Source organism: Puma concolor, chromosome B2 (assembly GCF_028749965.1).
Source record: "Puma concolor isolate L17-30 chromosome B2, mPumCon1.1.hap2, whole genome shotgun sequence".
NCBI lineage: Eukaryota > Metazoa > Chordata > Mammalia > Carnivora > Felidae > Puma > Puma concolor.
This window is the reverse complement of record NC_141671.1, coordinates 98686941-98698304: the sequence shown is the minus strand read 5'-3', so window position 1 is coordinate 98698304 and position 11364 is coordinate 98686941. Positions and strand designations below refer to the sequence as shown.

Genomic DNA, 11364 nt, shown 5'->3' with positions numbered 1-11364 from the left:
AGTCCAGATGAAAACTGCTATCTGGGACTCTGTACCACACAACTACAGCTGGGTGCGCAGGCCCCTGGCCCATCCTCAACTGGGTCTGCGGAGTACCTGATGGAGTCGTTGTCATATACATAACCCCACACCAGGAACCTCCGAGATTCCCTCCAGTTTCCATGAGAAAAAGAAACCCAGTTTCCAGAACCCACTCCCAGGAAGGTCACTTAGAAGAAACCGGAAAGTGTCTACGTTTTGCAGTAAGTTGAACCACACCTGTATGGGACTCAGCAAGTCCATTCACCTTTCTAGGCTTCAGTGTTTTCATCTGCAGAACAAGAGGATGAGACAAGGTCTACGTTGGCTAGAATGAGGTGCTAGTGCACTACCTACCTTAGACATTTTCTGATGTTTAATTCAGGTACCAGGGAGAACCCAGATTGACCCATCCATTCACGTAAAGTTAAAACAAAAGCATCTCCAAGCCCGGGGGGTGAGATGGTCTACTGTTGAGAATGGAACCCGCAGGGGAGGTTTGCAACCACTGGATGGTGCTCCTTGGAGCCAAAAAAAAATCAGGACTGGGAGAGCAGTTGAGAGGGACACACACATCTACAGGCCCAGGACCTCACTGCACATGCACCTTCGTGTTGTCAGCAAAGGGCATGCTGGCTGGAGGAACAGACCCTCAAACGGGCCAGCAGGCTCTGGTTTGCACACAAGCATCATACACAGCAGGTGGGGAAGGCCGGCGTCACCCCTATATCTCGACATCTCTTAAAACTTACTAACTTTATTTGAAAAAAAATTTTTTTTCCCTTGGGGAAAGAAATGAACGCCGTCTATAACAAGGAAAACAACAACGGTAGTCATAATAATGAGAAAAGCGAAATAAGCACATGTAAGTGCATTTTTTTTCTTAGAGATTTATTTTCGTTTTATGAAGCTGACACCAGTCAGGGAGAGAGGAGAACGTCGGGAGCCCCGCAGAGAAAGGAGCACCCAGAGGAGGGGGCTGCTGCTTCCTGCGGGCGGTGGGGCTGGGTTTGGTGTTGGGGTCTGTTTGTTTGTTTAATTTGTTGCTGGAAGTTTTCCTTTTGTTCACTTTTATAAATCTCTCCCTGGGCTTTCGAGCTTCCCCTCCCTCCCACCTCCCTTCCCCTGCCCCCCCCCCAATTTCATTTTTAAAAAGCGAGCTCGCTCGCCAGGTGTGTCCCCCAAGCTCTCACAGCTCTAATAAATAAGGAGCACCTGTAAAACAGTAGCTTGACTTGTTAAGTGACTCTGTACAAAGGAGAATATAGAAATACACTATGTACACCGCATCCACGGGTCCCGTGGCACTTCAGGGCCGGCGCCGCACGGGCCCCCCAGCCTCTCCCAACCCCCACCGGCCACCCCTCCAGCCTCCCGCTCAGCGGCCCTGTGGGCGGGGGCACCCGGACCCCGCAAGAGGGAACAATTGCTTTATCTGAGTTAGTAAACAGATACACTGAATCACAAGGTGATTTGATTTTTTTTTTTTTTTTTTTTTTTTTTTTTTTTTAGTTTTCTCCTTTTTTTTTTTTGGATTTTTTTTCTTATTTTTTTTCTCTCTTTTTTTTTTTTTTCTGTACTCATCAGAATGGGACACTCCACGACTGTCTCACCAACTCAGTGCCAGTACACATGCTCTAGAGGACTTCTGGACTCGCAGCTACAACTGTACAAGTGCACACAAGAAAATCTACCCTGTTATCCTCCACCCACTGATTGAGGATCGAATTGCACATTTCTCTTAACCATGACAGGAGAAAGCAAACAGTGAAACAGAATCATGGGTGATCTTTCTCACTTTCCCTCTTGTTTTCACTGGTTTGTCCATACCATTCTAATTATCATGAAAGGACTCTGCGTATAGAGAGATTGCTTCACTGACTTCCTGGATCACCGAAAACCATCAGGGTTGAAATTTCATCCAAGTCTTTCGTGACGCCCAGCAAATATTCCCCCTCGGATTATTTTACACCTTGAGGGCATTTTGGTCTTCAGTTCAACACTCTTGCTCTGTTCCCAAATGGGGCGCTATTTAGGAGAATTTAAAGAGAAAGCTGAGAAGAATAAACATTTACCGAGTTCTCTTGGCATTCAGTCTCTGAAAAACCACAGTATAAACTATTCATGCTGCTTCTTACATCTGTCAAATCGAAAATTAAAAGCCATAAAAGTGTAACACTGAAAATATGGCATTAAAAAGGATAAAGGTGGCCTTTGTAAAAATAACAAGAAAAGTATATTAGCCAATAAAATATTCTAACTCTTCATTTAAAAGTGCATCCTGGGCAGGACAGAGATGAATCCGAAGTGTTGGGACTCCAGTATGATTCCTCTCCGCCTTCAAAACGTGAACAGTATAGGTCCAAAACCGTACAATGCAAATCACAATTCTTCGTGTAGCAGCAAAACCACAGCAGTTTTTAAAATGACTAAAAAAAGATTTTTGTTTTCAAATTCGTATCATCTTCCAGCCTCACCCTCTGAGCCTTGAAGATGGAGCGGGGAGAATACCTACATTGGTCCTTGTGGCTTGTTGGTGTTTTGTTTTGTTTTGTTTTAAAACCAGGGGCGAAATCCCTAAGTTCCTCTGGGGAGAAGCAGAGACGGTGGCCGCAAGAAGGCTGGGCCGCTTGGTAGGTCCAAGACGTGCTGGCTTCTCTGGGCTGGAGGCCACCGAGGGAGGGCTGCTTCCTCTGAGATGCTTAATGACAGGAAGCGGCTTTATTTGTTTGAGTTTTAGCCAGAGGGGGTGGTGAGCTGACCAGCTGGTGTCATTGGATGGCGGGACATGGTTTGCTCTGCGCCCTCTCTCCACGCAAGGTACCCTGTGAGCGAGCGTTCCTGGGAAAAGAGAAGAAGGGGCCCATCAGAACCCGCTGGGTCAAACCACAGCCCCGTCCCACGTGGGGAGAACCCAGGCATGAGTCAGAGCGGCACCCTCCGGCCGGCCGGCAGCTCAGACCTACACTGAGTCCCCAGACCTAGAGTGGCACGGCATGACTTTGACGTGTCTCTAATTCACGGTTCCGCTCAGGGTCAGCCCTGCCAGCTTTGTGTGAGGACACGAAACACGAGTCGCTTCTCGGTGCACCACGCCCTCACCCAAAGACCACAACGGCATGCCTGGCCACGGGGCCACCCTGGCCCTCCGCCTTACTGCACGCTTAACCGGCAACCCTTCTGAATTGCCCAAGGTCACCCCCAAAGGTGGCAAGGTCATCGGGGGACCCTGGAGCTCCAGACCTCACCCCTGTACTCCACGTAATGGCTCTGGTATCTGCTACAAAGGAGGAAAGCCAAGAGATTCGCTTTTTAGCACATGAACAATTACTGTGGACATGTGGACCTCTCTTCAGAGGTTTTCTACAGAGGCAGCTGGTAGCTGGAAGCAATGCCCTTCCTTCTCTGTGGGTCTTGTCTGACAAGGGCGAGCCGTTCGCATCTCTTGATACCCAAACCAAACAGCAGCACGGGACTGGAGGACAACAGACCAGCTGGGCGTCGGGGTCCCAGGGCAGAGGGTCTGCACAGGATTGTTCACCAGGAAAGTCAATTTCAGTAGAATGCTCACCCCAGTTTCCACCACAGAGGTTAGGCTCTGCCTCTCCATCCGCACTGGCTTATTTCATTTGCTACCAGTCCCTTGGTTTGAAATATAACCTCCCAAGGACGCTCGGTTACTCCTCGTAAACTGCCTCTTAGAAGTCTGCCAACCAAACCGTAAAGTCCCTGAGGTTTGGGGATGTGTCTGTTTTGCTCACATCTCCACACCCAGCCCCTGGTTCAGCGAGACGCACATCTGTCAAGTGAATGAGGGTCAAGCAGCCGTTGTTCCCCATGCCCCAAAACAATACCTGTTTTTCCTGCTGATGTATGAGGATTTCAGAAATGTGAATGGGTAAAATCTGGCTAACGTGAGGTGGTGACAGAGGACTCGTAAACATCTTTACAACTGTTGAGATTATTCCTAGAACAATGAACGAATAATTTCAGAGAGGTGGTAGAATTTAAAACGTGAAGGGACCCCAGAGATAATGTAATTTCCTCATTTTATAGATGAAGAAAAAGAGGCCACAAAGAGACCTGGAGACTGCTCAGAGAGTGTCTGTAGCATGAATTTAGCACAAGCATCAGGAGGTCAAAATGCCCATTGGGAGGACAAAGTACAAGCTTGTGCTTTGAACCCTGCTATCCAAACCCTGGTGTTAATGGTAACGATAATAATGATCAGCCAAAAACAAGGTTTGAAAATCTGAATGTGCATGACAGGAAATGCCTGAGTTCCCCAAATCACATTAAATCACCAGATCTGTGTGTATTTAATATGTATATTAAATAACCAAAGTGAAAATGCAAAACACCGCAAATATGTGATGGGGCTGGAATTACAAGGCCATGGAAACCTTTTCATTTGGCATGGTCAGACTTGGAAATGTGGGTATTTATCTCTGAATCAAGAGCTCATTTTTCTTTCTTTCTCTTTCTTTCTTTCTTTCTTTCTTTCTTTCTTTCTTTCTTTCTTTCTTTCTCCTCTCCCTTCCTTCCTTCATTCTTTTCTTTCTTTTTCTTTTTTCCTTTGAGAATGAGACAGTGGCAAGAAGGGATACTGAAATAAAAATGCCAAGAGCCGCTGTCAAATGAGAGGTCATGAAGAATCGGAAAGGAGCCTCAGAAATCACAAATGGATCCAAAGACACAAGTGTAGCTTCTTCTGGGACAGTTCTTTTCCACCTAGGGAGCATAGCCTGGAACTTGCCATGGAGGGAGGAAAACCATCCCCACCTCTGGGCTCGGGACCAAGAATGACCAAATCTTGTAGTCAGAGGGGGCCTCTGAATCCTTTCTTTAAAAAGGAAAAGAGAAAAAGAAGCATTTAACGCTTTCTTCCAGTGACCGGGAAACACCGCCATTTTGAACAACTTAAGAATGCTCTGCTTTTTTAAGGATGTGGCTTTTTTTTCTTTAATGTAATCGTGACCTCAAAAAAGAGGAATATTTCTCAAATGAGTTTCTTTATATTCAAATCACCTTTGGACAAAGGCCAAACATGGACAGCATCAGCCTACTTGGAGAAAATTTCAAGGCTTTCATAAGGGACTGGGAAAACGGGATTATAATGAGAGCCATTCTGGAACCTTAACGACAGCGTTTGCCATCCCAAACACTATAATAATCATTATTATTCTCTGGGATCTATTATTGTCTGGTAAATAATATGTGTTTTCCCCCCAAGTTCTAAAGGGTGCAGCTGCACCACACTCTATTTTCTGCAGCCCCATTCCTGCTGCTCTGAAAGCCTCCTCGCACACCGAGCTTATTTTAAGAGAATGGCAAAGTAGACAATTTGTGTGCTGTTTCCTTCCCTCTCACCACATCCTTGCCATGTCTGGGACACACGCAAAGGCCAGATGGTGGCAGTACAAGTCCCTTTCTGCAGCTAACATTTGAGGAGGGGGTGGTCCTGAAGTCGTCCTCATCTGTTCCCATGGCTCTGGCTGTGGCTCAGGGCAGCCCCCTTGTTGGTGACCCGGGGAACAGACGCTGGAATCAATGGAAATGAAGAACCAAGCTTGGGCTTCACCTTCCTGGAGTTATTGGTATGCAGAGTGTGAAACTCAAGAGCGGGGAGGAAGCAAGCCTGCAGTTTTAGAAAGTGATCGTGAGGAAGTTCCAGGGCCCGAGCCAGTTCCTATTTTGCCCTTGCCAAGCAGAGGGATCTTATGGAAAATCCATCCAGTTTACATTTCTTGATCTGAGCAAAGGGGAAATTACTATGATAAGTGAGACAGAGACACAAGTCACAGTCCAGCGTGTCCCCTTCTTTAACCTCCCCAGTCTTGATTCCTCCTCTGTGACACCGGCGTCTCAGGAGATTTTCGATTATATCTTCCATCTCTCAAGTTCTGGGACTGTGGGATCTTTGGACCAAAGCCAGTGTCAAGTACGTAGGATTACAAACTTGAGCAGCTGGATATTAATCTGTGTATAAGGAAGACTATTAACTTCTGAACTCCAAAGCACAAAGTTACAGAGTCTCCTTTCTACTAATCTCTCTCTCACGTGCACGTGCGCGCAGACACACGGGCACACACACACACACACACACAGTATCCCTTAATGCAGGAAGTTCTGGGGAAACAGCGATACTCGGGCCTCACATTTGGGTTTTCCTGTGAGTCCAGGGTTCATCTGAAGGCAGGACAACCCAGGGGTCCTGTTACATGGAATCCCACATGCACACAGCCCATCCTGTGCACCACGCATGTACTATGTTTGCAGACTGGCTCCACAATGTATAGTCTCCAGCAGACCTGTATGGCCAGGCGCCTTCAGAATCCCAGGCCCCCCTGCCCCTTAGGCCAGAGGAATGAAGTACCGTCCTCAGGGAATGCATAACTAAGTGCAGTGAGAGGGCCTCTGTCTGCCTGGCACTTTTCCTTTTTTTACATCAGGAAAGCATTGCTAAGAATATGATTGAGTTACTCATCCTCCTTCACCCCACAAGAATTTTCAGAGAATTATGGAGAACAGAAATGTGCCTGAGTACTAAGAAATGCTTCCAATGTTGATACTGTCAAAATATAACCATTCTCACCTTTCCTTCTTTGGCCTTTACAGCCTAAGACTTATGCTCGCTGTCTTTAAAAGGAAGTCTTATACTTTCCTAGCAACCACTCCCAAAAGGAAATGTGTGTCCAGAGAAAAATGTGTGTCTTATTCTACATCCCAACATTTGCAAGCTGGTCCCTCCATACTGCAAGAGTCCACTTCTGCCGAGAAGCCTGCCTCGATTTATCTAATCCATTTTCCAGACTTTTATTTTTCTTTCCTTCCTCAAATACCTTTGTAATTAGCATAATCAAAACCCTATATGCCTGTCCCATCTTACCTGTTTAGAAGGCAAGCTCCCCATGTCTGCCAGATTTATTACCCAAGTCTAAAACCCCATGGCATCAACTCTACGATGTGCGAGAAGTGCCCACTACTGAGCTGGCTGGCCTCTGTCCACTTACCCGAGCCTTACAGTGATGCGGCTCACTCGGGCACATCGGCCCATCACTTATCACGGTTAAATACAGCCATTACGTGCTGGCTTCGGCCACGCTGTTTATCTGGAACAATAATGAGTCCCCGAGGACTGGACTGGTCTCAGGTAGCCGCAGCTATTCTGGGACACTCACAAGAGAAGAGCCCAGCGGTCGATGAGCAGAGTCACCTGCATGAGCTGATAAACCCAAGTGTGAGGCCAGATAGTGGTCTCCACAGCAAGCCCTTGGTGAGGTTTTGCCCAAAAATGGTTCCTTCTCTCCCCCATCAACCACTGCTTCGTGAAGTTCTGAAATGGCCTTTGCCAAGACTGAAATGGCTTTCATTTATGAAGTGGATGGCACCTCTTTTCTTACAGCTCATTAGTTAGTGAAAGTAATTGAAAAACCTGGTGTGACTGTTATGGGAAATAACCAGTGGTGGGGAGAGGGTTGTGGGAGCCAAGGACGAGAATCAGTTGGCTCAGTGCTAGGCTCTGGTCTGAAGTACAACTTCATCGCCACTGTGCTGCCCACTCCACGGTTCTGATAAGCCAAGGCTCACGTATATTTAACAGAAAAAAAAAATTAAGCCAAACGTAAGGACTTGCTTTTCTTAATTTTCTCCTTTAGCAATAGCTCTTATTTTACTCTTTAATCAGGAAAAATCACCACCACGGAAGACCCCCTGCTGGGAAAGCTCCATCTGTAATTCTTTGTTCTACAAGTTAAAATTTTGGTTTTCTCTGCCAAGTTGGCTTGATGAGTTACATGGGTACAGAGGCCTGTTGCTTCTCACAAGTGGTCACTGCTATTTCCTGCTGACCTCTAAAAGTTCCTAGGGCACAAAGAACCTCAGCCGTGAACTTCATCTCGTGCACTCATTAGGATCCTCTTCTTCACCCTGGATGACTGATCTTCTTAAACTACCTCCAATCCTTTCTGGAACCTGGGTGTTTAAGCAAACCAAATGACCCTGACCCTGGCCCGTTCCTAAAAGTGTATGGGGATCCATGACTAACAGAATACATTTTCATAAATGCACTGGGGCATTTCCTCCCTTCACAAAAGAGAAAAATAAAATAAAGGAGACTTACATACTCTAGCTAATGTTCTGCAGGAAATTTTGAAGATGAGCCAAAAGCCCTATGCCTCTAGCTTTTAGGACCAAGCACTTCCTATTATGGTTTGGCAAAGCTTCAGGGTTTTTTTTTTTCCCCCAAAGAAGGAAGTCAACTTTTACTGAGCACCTACTTGATGTCAAATGCTGCACTAGGCACTTTGCTATACTTATTTCACTTGAAAACAAGCACATTTTATATAGGTATCTCACTTATACACTTAATTCATGGAAACAACAATGCTACTTAAGTATTTATTACTGTCCCCATTTTGCAGATGAGGAAACTTTCCTAGGAAGGTTAAGAAGCTTACATGGTCAAGGTCACTAGCTAGAAAGGGGCAGAGTAGGTTGGATCCACCTCCTATGACCCCAAACCCCATGCTCCCATCCAGGGAATACCTCCCTCAGTCCGGGTTTCATCTCTCCCCTCCTTCCCCTGACAAGTGGGGGTCACAGTGTCAGGGATGTGAGGGGCCCTAGAGACGTAGACAGTCCATCTCCTTTGTTTACAAACAAGAACTCTGAGAAGCTAATTGATAAGAAAATACAATTACATTTTCATTCCAGTTTCATCCAATAAACCAACTAGCTAATGCTCGTTCATGTGCCTTCTAAAAATTCTGCCTTGGACAAAAAAAACCAAACAAACAAACAAAAAAAACCCAACAGAAAATAACATAGATGTTTATTGTGTTAAGATTGAGCTTGTCATTTCTCTATATCTATATTATCTGAACATGGGCATTCTAGGTTAAAAGAAGAAGGAGGAGGAGGAGGAAAAGAAAAGAAAGAAAAAAAATGTGACAAGTAGCTATGGTTTAGGGACCAACAGTAGATTTTGGGGATTTTAGCTGGGATCTGGAGGGGTGGTCTTTCTGGCACTTAATCTATTCTTTACGACCAATCCGTGAATAGGGAGGGTGGGAAGAAGAGCAGGAGATATTGAAGGGGGGTGGGGAGAGGCTTCATGTTCATGGAAACTTCACTGCACAAAATAAGAGCAAACAGGGGCGCCTGGGTGGCTCGGTCGGTTAAGCGGCCGACTTCGGCTCAGGTCATGATCTCGCGGTCCGTGAGTTCAAGCCCCACGTCGGGCTCTGTGCTGACAGCTCAGAGCCTGGAGCCTGTTTCAGATTCTGTGTCTCCCTCTCTCTCTGCCCCTCCCCTGTTCATGCTCTGTCTCTCTCTGTCTCAAAAATAAATAAATGTTAAAAAAAATTAAAAAAAAAAATAAGAGCAAACATACTGACCCCCCACAACTCTATTGCCTACCCCTACCCCTGCACAGCCAAGGAGACGGAGAATGTGGTTAATAATTACTTCTCTGCAACCCTTTCACCCTCCTGACCCCAGATGTTCAGGTACAACTTATTTCCTCTCTGAGATCAGCTGCTCAACATGAGGAAGCGATACCATGGGTGGCAAAAATATGCCTCTGGTTCCTGGCACAGGGCATGTAACTCAAGCAGCCTTGGTCATATCTTGTGTCCCACTGAGAGGAAAGGCAGATGAGGACTCAGGTTCTAATCCTGGCTGCACCACTCTGACCTTGAGCATTTGCTCTGTTTGTCCCAGTCTCTACCTGTAAAAGTGGAACCAGACATCTTACACGTTCTGGAATGGTATCCCTAACATCCGAGGTTGACAGCATGGAAGCGTTTCATCACCTTGCATTCCACATCCAAGGGAAGCAAGTTCTGAGCTACAGCGGACACCATGACAATTCTTTAAACAAGCACCTACTATGTGCCAGGTACTTCCTTGGCATTTTAACCTAGGTTATCTACCACTGGAGCCTGATGACTCTATGAGGTAGGAGGTCTTATCTTCATTTTCGTGTATATGAGATGTGCTCAGTGATCTTACATGGGGACTCTGGAGCCAGGCTGCCCGTCAGATCTCTCAGTGTTGTCATTTACTGACCAAAGACACAAGATAGGAGACTTAGCCTCTCTGGTCCTTAGTTACTCATCTGTCAAATGGATTTAATAATGGTACTCCATAGTGTTGCTGTGGGCACATAACCTTTGAACGCTGCCTGCATATAAAGTATGCTCAATAAATGTTAGATGATACAATTATTTAACGAGAGAATGCAGGCACAAGAGCTTATAAAGCTATTCCAAACTCTCATAGCTAGTAAGCGATACAGCTAGTTTTCAAATCCAAGCAGACCTCACTCTGGCCCTGCACTTCTCTCCCAGTCCTCACAGCCTTTCTAACAGGGCAGTACCTGCCAGCTGTAGGGCATCTGTGATGTGCCACACTGTCTATGTGTTCTACCTACCCTCACAGTAATGTCACTGTTACTCGTGACCTAGAGAGGAGATCCAGAGACAATCACCTCCTTCCTCACCTCCTAAAAGGCACTGCCAGGATCTGCACCCAGGCTGGCCCAACTCCAGAGCTGATGTTCTTTTCCACAAAACCACACCACTGCCTTCCTTCACAACTGGAAGCTCCCTGTCCGCACATGTGGAAGCTTCAGAAGAAGGTCTAAGGCACCGGAGGTTAAAAAAGACAAAAAGGCATCTCTAAAAGTTGTCAGCCTCCCTTGACAGTGCCTGAAGGCCCTGGGAGAATAGGATTCAGAAACTGTGGAAATCTCAGAAGATGTCTGAGGGAGAGCAAGCCACCCAAGTGTTATGGCTGCTCTTTGGTCCAAGGCCAGAGCTTTCGGGTGTCACTGCGGCCACCGTCCAGGCTCCGCGCTCATCAGCAGGGAGTCCTCTGCTGGGAGAGCACTGCCTGTCTTCTGTGTGCCCATCAGTCTTAGCCAACAGCCCACACCATGCCTAGGTGGCTGGTCAACAGCTCCGGGCAGCTGGCTGGTCAGAAGGGCCCAGACCCTGTTTTCTACAACAATCTGGGGCCCGGCTGGCACCCCCGACTGGACTTTGAAATGGTCTGTCGGTGGTGAGGTTTTCTTCCACCATACGCCATGAAGCCTCTTCATGCCTACGCTGGACACAACGAAAGTTCTGCCTCCGTTGCACTGCTACAGTGCTTTACACACTTGAAGTACACTTGTGGCAGCCTACACCCCTCACACCGTAGTGATAACATCCCGCAGTGTTTAGAATCAACCACTGGTAATTAGCCTGTCATCAGAATGCAGCAATCAGCTTTCGGGATGCCAGTCTTTCTCCTGCTTCCTTTCAGTCTATGAACAGCTGTTAAAGCAATTTTCCTCCAGTA

At 46.6% G+C, this 11364-nt stretch overlaps 1 protein-coding gene across 3 annotated transcripts in view; it reads right to left on the bottom strand.

Annotated features, from left to right (window-relative positions):
* Positions 1 to 888: 888 nt before the first annotated feature.
* The window catches only part of SOBP (sine oculis binding protein homolog), a 165148-nt gene continuing 154672 nt past the window's right edge, over positions 889 to 11364 (bottom strand). For all 3 annotated transcript variants that reach the window (XM_086707532.1, XM_086707533.1, XM_086707534.1), the window contains one exon: positions 889 to 2859. The gene's annotated coding sequence lies outside the window, so the exon portion shown is untranslated. The remainder of the gene's footprint in view (positions 2860 to 11364) is intronic.